The sequence below is a fragment of the Cucumis melo genome, chromosome 1 (genome assembly GCF_025177605.1).
Source record: "Cucumis melo cultivar AY chromosome 1, USDA_Cmelo_AY_1.0, whole genome shotgun sequence".
Classification (NCBI taxonomy): Eukaryota; Viridiplantae; Streptophyta; class Magnoliopsida; order Cucurbitales; family Cucurbitaceae; genus Cucumis; species Cucumis melo.
Window position 1 is genome coordinate 32216032 of NC_066857.1, and position 11007 is coordinate 32227038.

General features: G+C 39.6%; 1 long non-coding RNA gene across 1 annotated transcript; it reads right to left on the minus strand.

Moving 5' to 3' along the window:
* Positions 1 to 5266: 5266 nt before the first annotated feature.
* Positions 5267 to 7409, minus strand: LOC127150146 (uncharacterized). The gene is made up of 5 exons (XR_007822150.1): positions 6790 to 7409; positions 6457 to 6678; positions 6124 to 6345; positions 5902 to 6012; positions 5267 to 5679 (listed from the first exon to the last, which is right to left on the minus strand). It is a non-coding gene; the product is annotated as an uncharacterized LOC127150146 (long non-coding RNA).
* Positions 7410 to 11007: the final 3598 nt, after the last annotated feature.

The window sequence follows — 11007 nt, forward strand, 5'->3', positions numbered from 1 at the left end:
GAAGAGTTCTTCCTCTTTTAGTTCCTCTGGAAAGCTAGTTCAAATTTCTCTCCTCCTTCCCAGCCTGAGGCACTAGGTCGATTTCTTCATCGAGCTGAGCTGCTTTAGGTGTCTTTAGTGCAGCGGGTCTTTATATAGGTTAAGTCTAGGAATGGTTCGATATCCTTGCTCTTTTACCGCATAGTGGGGCAAGAGACCTCTGGTCTCGTAGCTCGAATGGAAGAAGTCAAGGGATAGCTGTGAGGCTGCTTTGTTGACCAATGGACTTTAGGGTTGAATCACAAAATTCACGGTTTGACTCTGTTCCAGGTGTTCTTAATAAAGAAGAATGCATCAATGAACAAAGGCTCAAAGAATTTGAGAAGCAGAAGCCCGTACAGGAGTGAAAGTCGGCTACGTACCATGCGCCTGATTTTTCTTCTTTTCCCAGGCAAAAGTGAGTGTAGAAACTCTGAAGTTTCAGTTTAGTTGCCCTCAGAAATTGATGTTAGGGTTTCAGCAGATGAGAAAGTTGCTTTTCTCAAAGCTATTATGCATAGAATGTATGCATGAGAAGGAATGGATGAAATAGCTCTACGAAAGAATCAATCTGATAATCTGTACCCAAAGCGCAGTAGAAAGGAAAGGCACTTGGTCGACCCAAAGGGTCGCGAAGAGGCAAGGGCATTCAATCTCTAGCATACATAGCAGCCGAGAATTGGTCTTTCCAATGGCGGACGAGGGGAGTCAGGTGTCAGAGGGAAGATCAAGGGCTAGCCCTAAACTTTTAGGTTGTAGTCTTTTTGTTGATGGGAGGTCTAGTCTAGATTTGAATTTCACTCCCTAGGAACTTGCTATACTCAGCTATAAATAAGCATGCATTAGAATGTGGTCCCCTTCGGAATCATGATTTTCCACTTTCATAGATGATAGTCGGTCTCTCTAAGTGGAGGTTGCGCCTGGGGAATCTCTCTAAGTGGAGGTTGCAGTCGCAGGAAAAGTAGTCTGGCCTCTTCACCTACGGAGCGGTCATTCTCAAATAAAAAGTATCCGATAGTCAAAAATGAGAAGGAGAACTCTATCTAGCATTATGAGAAAGATCGACTTAAGGAAGCAGATAAAGAAAATAGAGGTTTTGCCTATTCATGGATGATGAATTAATCAGAATCGGAAGAAGAAGAAGAAAGAGGCAGAGTAGGTAGGATTCTTGAATAGGATCTGTCCCCTTTCTATTAATGGATTCGGAGGCATCCTCATCCCCAACAAGGGCACACTCGCCTAAAAAGGTTATCATACTGATCGATACAGAGTCTAGAGAAGAAGGATCAAGAGAAGCCACGAGAGTGGAGAAGAATAGGTCAGATTCATTCTCGGTTCGGTAGGAAATATGCTCAACCAGATGGAAAAGGATTGATTTGAGCGAGACAGAGATTAGTAGCTCAAGTAGAAGACAGCAGCCGATCTCTTTCGATGCCCACGTAGCTCTTCTTGCAGCAGTTCTAGCTGTAGCTGAAGTAGTGCTGGCTGCTGAGGAAGGAATCACAAAAGTAATTCAGTAATAGAAGCTCCCCCTTCTTGCCAACCCTATAGCCTTAAGCCTGATAGCCTGAGCACCCACCTATTCAGCCATGATGTATTCATTCCTTAGTACTATGCTAGTATTTGTAGACTTTTCTCACTATTGGACTACCTTGCTCGACACATCCTTTCTTGCAAATGAAAGTTGGACCAAGGGTGAACTCTTTATATTGACAGGAATCTGTAGGATTTCGATGCGTCAGGCTCAGCAAGAACAGGAAGAGGACGAAAGGTCAGACCTGTAGATTAAACTACCACAGATCGATGCAGAGAGGGAAGAAATAGCTCGGAATCATAGATAGAAATTAGCATGAGAAGGATGTAATAATAAGGACGTAATCTAATTGAGTGAAAAGGTTGATCATATGCTCTCCCTCTTCTACCCCAAGCTTCTCTTCTCCCAGAGCAGGAGAGAAGGAAGAAAGAGAGAGATAAAAAGAAGAAATAACATTCATTAAAATGCGAGAGTGGGACAAAGCATCAGACTAAGCTGCCGAGTTCACAAGGTGGATAGAATAGGACCCGAGCTAAGGATCGAGACAGGAGTTAGCTGTCTTGAGGAATAATCAGTAGACGGATCACGAAGAAAAGGAGTTTAGATCTTTCCGCCCTCATCGGTCGGCCTTCCTTCATTCGAAGGCATGAAAGGTTTCCTTTCATCCCTCTCTTTAAGAATCAACACCCCTACTACGTGGTCGTCGGCCTCTTCAAACTCTCTTTCCTTTGAATTACATATCCCACAGAGCGGTAGGGGTATTAGACAAATTATCTTAAGAGTTCGCAGATTGAATGAATAACTAAGAAATGAAATAGAGAAAGGGAAAGCGATTATTCTATGCTTGGCCTCAGTACAAGGACAAGGGTCCAAAGGCGAAGAGTCAAGTTCCAGAGATATAAGGATGAGTTATTGGAAGTCCAAGACGGGCAGCCTATGTTATGATAACTAGAGCACAATCTATCTAACTAAGAATCATTAGTTTCACAACATAATAAAATACATAGATATTAGGTATCACTTCATTAGAGAAGAAATTGAGATAAGAGAAATCGAAGTTGTCAGATCCATACCTCGAGCAATGCTTCAACATGCTGACCAATTTGTTAGAGAAAACAAAATTCATATGATGCCTTTATGTAATCGAATTTGAACTACTTGACAAATAGACCAAAGTGGCAATTTCCATGTTACTTGTAAAGGTGGGGGACGAAAAGAAACAAAAGCAAAATACCTATTTTCTGATGTAACCTTGCTCATTTTTTAAGCATATCCTTTAAATTTCTACATACAAAAGAAGTCAAAAGTGAGGTGTAGAGAGATTTATTTTGTAAAGTTCATCACATATTGAAAAGCAACAAAGAAGATAAACCTAGTCGGAGAACAATCAAGAACAACCTCAAGATTTTCAACAATGGCATGAAAACAAACAACAAAACCTATTAAGAAAGCAAGAATTACCTTAGAGTATCTTAGAATTTCCACCGAGAATTAAAGAACCTATAAGATTACCTTAAATGATTAGAAACAGAGAAGAAGACCTTTGTATAGATTCAGATTCTTTTAAGAAAGAGGAATTAATTCCTAAATCCTCATCCCAACATTCCTCTAAGATTTCAACCCCAACTTTGTTCAAACCCATTCAACATTACAAAAACATGAATCAAGAAAGTTTCCAAGATTCAAAAGCATAATTTGAATCAAACAAAAGAGAAATGCAATTTCATCAAAAATTTCAGGTAAAAAAGACAGTTATTTGCATACTCAATCTCAAATTCAGCAAACTTAAATTTTTTTCCCAAAACATTTCACAAGTGCATGCAAAAAGAACCAAGATCGAATCTTATATTTGTATCTCTACTAAACCAAAATTAAATTAGGAACTATATCAAACTTACTTTCATGAAGTATTCCAAACCTCTCAACTTAAACAGATTAACATTACCTGTCAAGATCGACATTAACATCGATTGCAAAAGTTTCACAAATGGGAGCCATGGAGTCTCTCTCCCATTTCTCAACAAATCCAGTACTCCTCTTGTTATGGTTCTTCCATTTCATATTAGCTCACCTCCTTTTCTAGCCTACATCTTTTAGAAATCAAACTCAATCATGCAATTGGAATGAATAAAATTGGAATTCAATTGAGTCAGTTCATTCTTGAAAATTTGACAGTGAAATTACATGAATTTAGACTCACATATTCACATATATATGTATGTGCGTACTGTTTTTACTTACTTGTTAATGTTTCCCTTTGTTATGTCACGTTTCAAAACTTGAAATTTTGAAACAACGTTCAAGCTAAGAAAGAAAACTCCATAAAACAAGCAAGCAGAAGTGATTAATCACATTTTTGTTCAAATAGAGCTTACAATGCCCTCCATGCAAATTTTTCAATCAATGCAAAATTGGAAACACGAAAGAAAAATAAAAGCTTCTTAATATCTCAATCAATATTCATGCAAGCTCTTTAGTTGACAAATAAGTCAAATGTGATGTGGAGATTTCAAACTTTGAAAGCAAAAGAGTTATTGAATGATTCAAAATCAAACAAGCAAAAATCAAAATATATTGTAATAAGTAGAGCATAATATATCTAACTAAGAATCACCAGTTTCACAATATAATAAAACACAGAGATATTAGGCATCACTTCATTAGAGAAGAAATTGAGAAAACAGAAACCTGTGTTGTAAAGATCCATACCTCTGGCAATGCTTCGCCATGCTAACCAAGCTAGTTAGAAAAAAAATCAAAACAAAATACCTATTTTCTGATGTAACCATTAGGCTCATTGTTGAAGCATATCCTTTAAATTTCTACATGCAAAAGAAGTCATAAATGAAGTTGAGAGAGAGTTCATTTGGTAAAATTCTTCACATAGATTGAAAAACAATAAAGAAAATAAACCTAGGAGAACCAGTTAACCTTTGTGTTCTTTCTTCCTTCACTAACCTTTCTCTTCATTTTCTTCTACTAATTAATTGCTCTGTCTTCAGAAATCTTCTATCCCTTCTTTTATGTACAACTGAAACGAAAGAGGAAAAATTTTGAGAGATTTGAGATTTGCATGACTGTAAGGTGGAGAGTAACTAAGTTGAGTCCTTTGCATTTCAAGATAGAGCACTTGTATGGTAAATGGAAAATTATCGTCGAAGTATCTCTTATACAAAAAAATTTCACTTTGGGTATGGACATTTGGGTTTTAGATCCAACAGGAAGAATGGTTGATAATCAACCAAGAAATACTCAACAATGGCATGAAAACAAGGAACAAAACCTATTAAAAAAAGCAAGAATTACCTCAGAGTATCCAAAAATTTCCGATAAGAATTAAAGAACCTACAAGATACCACAAATGAAAGGAAACAGAGAAGAAGATCTTTATATAGATTCAGATCCTTCTAAGAAAGAGGAATTAATTCCTAAATCATCATCCCAACATTCCACCAAGATTTCAGACCCTAACATTGTTTCACACCCATTCAACATTAAAGAAACATGAATTAAAAAAAATTCCAAGATACAAAAGAAGAATCTGACTCAAATAAAAAAAGAAATGCAATTTCATCAAAATTTTAAGTTAAAAAAGACACTTATTTCCATATTCAATCTCAAACTCAACAAACTTTAATTTTTTTTAAGAACATTCCACAAGAATTGCATGCATTCTACTTGACCTAACCAGCTGGACTCTAAGGGCTAAGCAGGTCTGGTTTTGGTTAGGCCAAAAGCGAAGTGTTCCCCACACAAGTTCTGATACTGAGGGAGCCCAACGCATTTTACTCGACCTAACCGGCTGGACTCTAAGGGCTAGGCAGGTCTGGTTTTGGTTAGGCCAAAAGCAAAGAGTTCCCCACACAAGTTCTGATACTGAGGGAGCCCAACGCATTTTACTCGACCTAACCGGCTGGACTCTAAGGGCTAGGCAGGTCTGGTTTTGGTTAGGCCAAAAGCGAAGTGTTCCCCACACAAGTTCTGATACTGAGGGAGCCCAACGCATTTTACTCGACCTAACCGGCTGGACTCTAAGGGCTAGGCAGGTCTGGTTTTGGTTAGGCCAAAAGCAAAGAGTTCCCCACACAAGTTCTGATACTGAGGGAGCCCAACGCATTTTACTCGACCTAACCGGCTGGACTTTAAGGGCTAGGCAGGTCTGGTTTTGGTTAGGCCAAAAGCGAAGAGTTCCCCACACAAGTTCTGATACTGAGGGAGCCCAACGCATTCTACTCGACCTAACCGGCTGGACTCTAAGGGCTAGGCAGGTCTGATTTTGGTTAGGCCAAAAGCAAAGAGTTCCCCACACAAGTTCTGATACTGAGGGAGCCCAACGCATTTTACTCGACCTAACCGGCTGGACTCTAAGGGCTAGGCAGGTCTGGTTTTGGTTAGGCCAAAAGCGAAGTGTTCCCCACACAAGTTCTGATACTGAGGGAGCCCAACGCATTTTACTCGACCTAACCGGCTGGACTCTAAGGGCTAGGCAGGTCTGGTTTTGGTTAAGCCAAAAGCAAAGAGTTCCCCACACAAGTTCTGATACTGAGGGAGCCCAACGCATTTGACTCGACCTAACCGGCTGGACTCTAAGGGCTAGGCAGATCTGGTTTTGGTTAGGCCAAAAGCGAAGTGTTCCCCACACAAGTTCTGATACTGAGGGAGCCCAACGCATTTTACTCGACCTAACCGGCTGGACTCTAAGGGCTAGGCAGGTCTGGTTTTGGTTAGGCCAAAAGCGAAGTGTTCCCCACACAAGTTCTGATACTGAGGGAGCCCAACGCATTTTACTCGACCTAACCGGCTGGACTATAAGGGCTAGGAAGGTCTGGTTTTGGTTAGGCCAAAAGCAAAGAGTTCCCCACACAAGTTCTGATACTGAGGGAGCCCAACGCATTTTACTCGACCTAACCGGCTGGACTCTAAGGGCTAGGCAGGTCTGGTTTTGGTTAGGCCAAAAGCAAAGAGTTCCCCACACAAGTTCTGATACTGAGGGAGCCCAACGCATTCTACTTGACCTAACCGGCTGAACTCTAAGGGCAAGGCAGGTCTGGTTTTGGTTAGGCCAAGAGTGAAGAGTTCCCCACACAAGTTCTGATACTGAGGGAACTCAACGCATTCTACTTGACCTAACTGGCTGTACTCTAAGGGCTAGGCAAGTCTGGTTTTGGTTAGGCCAAGAGTGAAGAGTTCCCCACACAAGTTCTGATACTGAGGGAACTCAACGCATTCTACTTGACCTAACTGGCTGTACTCTAAGGGCTAGGCAAGTCTGGTTTTAGTTAGGTCATGTTTTCAGCAGCACATATTATTAAGTATGTACAGTGTTCACAATATTCATATAATAGATTGCATACATTTTACTCATTTCTAAGCTATTAAAGTACGCATTTTCAACATATTTAATTTTTTTTAAGAACATTCCACAAGAATTGCATGCATTCTACTTGACCTAACCAGCTGGACTCTAAGGGCTAGGCAGGTCTGGTTTTGGTTAGGCCAAAAGCTAAGTGTTCCCCACACAAGTTCTGATACTGAGGGAGCCCAACGCATTTTACTCGACCTAACCGGCTGGACTCTAAGGGCTAGGCAGGTTTGGTTTTGGTTAGGCCAAAAGCAAAGAGTTCCCCACACAAGTTCTGATACTGAGGGAGCCCAACGCATTTTACTCGACCTAACCGGCTGGACTCTAAGGGCTAGGCAGGTCTGGTTTTGGTTAGGCCAAAAGCAAAGAGTTCCCCACACAAGTTCTGATACTGAGGGAGCCCAACGCATTTTACTCGACCTAACCGGCTGGACTTTAAGGGCTAGGCAGGTCTGGTTTTGGTTAGGCCAAAAGCGAAGAGTTCCCCACACAAGTTCTGATACTGAGAGAGCCCAACGCATTCTACTCGACCTAACCGGCTGGACTCTAAGGGCCAGGCAGGTCTGGTTTTGGTTAGGCCAAAAGCAAAGAGTTCCCCACACAAGTTCTGATACTGAGGGAGCCCAACGCATTTTACTCGACCTAACCGGCTGGACTCTAAGGGCTAGGCAGGTCTGGTTTTGGTTAGGCCAAAAGCGAAGTGTTCCCCACACAAGTTCTGATACTGAGGGAGCCCAACGCATTTTACTCGACCTAACCGGCTGGACTCTAAGGGCTAGGCAGGTCTGGTTTTGGTTAGGCCAAAAGCAAAGAGTTCCCCACACAAGTTCTGATACTGAGGGAGCCCAACGCATTTTACTCGACCTAACCGGCTGGACTCTAAGGGCTAGGCAGGTCTGGTTTTGGTTAGGCCAAAAGCGAAGTGTTCCCCACACAAGTTCTGATACTGAGGGAGCCCAACGCATTTTACTCGACCTAACCGGCTGGACTCTAAGGGCTAGGCAGATCTGGTTTTGGTTAGGCCAAAAGCGAAGTGTTCCCCACACAAGTTCTGATACTGAGGGAGCCCAACGCATTTTACTCGACCTAACCGGCTGGACTCTAAGGGCTAGGCAGGTCTGGTTTTGGTTAGGCCAAAAGCGATGTGTTCCCCACACAAGTTCTGATACTGAGGGAGCCCAACGCATTTTACTCGACCTAACCGGCTGGACTCTAAGGGCTAGGCAGGTCTGGTTTTGGTTAGGCCAAAAGCAAAGAGTTCCCCACACAAGTTCTGATACTGAGGGAGCCCAACGCATTTTACTCGACCTAACCGGCTGGACTCTAAGGGCTAGGTAGGTCTGGTTTTGGTTAGGCCAAAAGCAAAGAGTTCCCCACACAAGTTCTGATACTGAGGGAGCCCAACGCATTCTACTTGACCTAACCGGCTGAACTCTAAGGACAAGGCAGGTCTGGTTTTGGTTAGGCCAAGAGTGAAGAGTTCCCCACACAAGTTCTGATACTGAGGGAACTCAACGCATTCTACTTGACCTAACTGGCTGTGCTCTAAGGGCTAGGCAAGTCTGGTTTTAGTTAGGTCATGTTTTCAGCAGCACATATTATTAAGTATGTACAGTGTTCACAATATTCATATAATAGATTGCATACATTTTACTCATTTCTAAGCTATTAAAGTACGCATTTTCAACATATTTAAGATATTTAAATAATAAAACAATCACAAACCCAAGCTCCATGCTTAAGGGTTAGGCAAACGTGTTTTCTAAGCTAAAAAGCAAAGTAGGCATGATATTTATTCTAAGAATAGAGAATTTGAAAATTTTTAAAATTTAGGCATTTTTGGCAAAATGAAAATTTCCCAAAGAACATGGAACATGCAAAGCTACAACCCCACCCCCACTTAAAGTTGTCCTCAAAGCATGTTAAGCAAGATTCTAAGGATGGAAAAATAAAAGAAAGGGAACAGAAAACCTCCCCTTGCTTGCAAAGGTTCCAAGTTTGGTTATACTTCATTTCCCTTTATTCCTACGGAAAGAAAACAAGAACTTCTATCAAATTTCATTAAAGAGGTTAAACTAAAAATTTAAAACAAAAAAAGTTCTACAAAACTTGAAAGAAAGCAGTTTGCATTGTTAAAGATCGATCATGCAACTGTATTTTCCCTAATTTTACCCGGATCAATGACCAAAGGTTTCTCAAATACTTTCAAACCTCACCTAGAAAATCATCAAAACTTTTATTCCATAAGTCTTATCTTTGTCCTTATTTGGGCATTGTCCTTACTCCAAGAACAAAATTGATCGTTCAAACATGTCACTTTTAAAAGTTTTATTTGTTTTGTTCTTGATATATCCAATTCGAAGATAGTCTAGTAAAAAAAATTGTATTATCTGTGAAAGATGAAGAACTTTTGGTGCTATTTCCAACCATCACCTAGTTAAATTCTATCTAAAATGCAATGAAGTCTAGCATCAAAGTCAATTTATGATTTAATGCAGTGAGAAATAGTTAAGCTTTAGAATACTATCATCTTACATAACTTAAAAAAAAGAACAACAAAAAACTCCTTTATTTTCAGTTAAAGGAAAACACTTACCTCTTATCACGCTATTCCTTCACTCAACAGCATTATGCTCTTGGTCTGTCCTCAAAGAACAATCTTGAAATTACGAAAAAGAAAATCAAATTCAAATATAAGATCAAAGCTAAAATGAAAAAATTATTCGTAGAGATAAAAATTTAAGCATCTTCTAACACTACAAGAGCTGCGAAAGAGCCCTTTTCAACCTCTACAATAACTAATTGAATGCTGACCTTCCTACAAATGTGCATATAATGGTTCAATTCAACACAAGCGAAGCTTTTCGGGTATTTTTAAGCCAGTTTCTCAACCTAAGTGGAAAAAAGGATTCATTTCTCGGAATCAATTTATATCTAATGTTTTATAGAACTCGTCAACACTATTATGTGTTAATATCATTCTAAGAGAGGTTACACATGGATGATGGGTCAACAGAACTGCAAACAATGTTGCTGAACATTCTAACGTCTAAAAAGATAGATTCACATACGACTGCAGATTGTGTGTCTATATATACGTACCTATTTAAAGAGAGAGAAAGAGAGAGATTTTATTTGTTAATGCACTGTATGGAGTTCACACTCGGTTCTTAACCAACATGCAAACTTTCAACTCATAAAAAGTAAACCAAATTTTATGTCAAAGTTCAATCTCTCCTATAACAATTGCATAAATTTCTCCTTCCCCTTCTTATCGAAAACTATGATACTTGCTCTCAGTTCCACCCATCCATAATGTAATTTATAACATTTAGTACAGGAGATAGATAGGCCATTACCTCACTTTCTAAGAGTGCAATCTTGTTGGTTGCCTTTTCATGTATCATTTCAAGTTCGTCCAACATCAATTCCATCATCCTATGCTCCTTCAAAGCAGCCTGGAATTGTTTTTGGAGCTCCTTTCTTTCCAGCAAAACATTATCAAACTCGATTTCCAGAAATTGAAAAAATTGTTGCAACTGCATGAAATCAACCATTATCAAGTATAAAAAGGGAAAAACAAATTTTGTATAATCTGTCCAAGTAGCCTATGTGATACTCCAATACTACAATCACTTATTGACTGAAACTAGTAAAGTTCCCAGAAGCCACCAACACATGTAACCAGAGAAAATTCAATTGTCAATCATATGAACTTTCAACTATAGTCACTTGAGACTGATGAATGAAAACGAACAAACAAAATGTTGAACTACACTTGTCCAACTGATGGTAATAAGTAAAATAGTTCAAACTATTGTTCAATAACTCAGGCTGCAAAGAACTCAATGGTACGATTCTGCCTTTCGAAGTCTTAAACAACTTACTAACGTAATATTTTATGCTTTAGAATATTAAGGATTCTCTAATCTTTACTAGAAACACCGTAATTATTTGATCGTTCCAAACTTTTCACTTTAATATCATACCCATTTATGGCTAACATACTAGTTAAAAGTAGTTTGAGTACTCAGTTAACTCCTACTTGCAAGCAAATGAAAGTCATGGAGATGTTGTCTATAAAAAATCTACT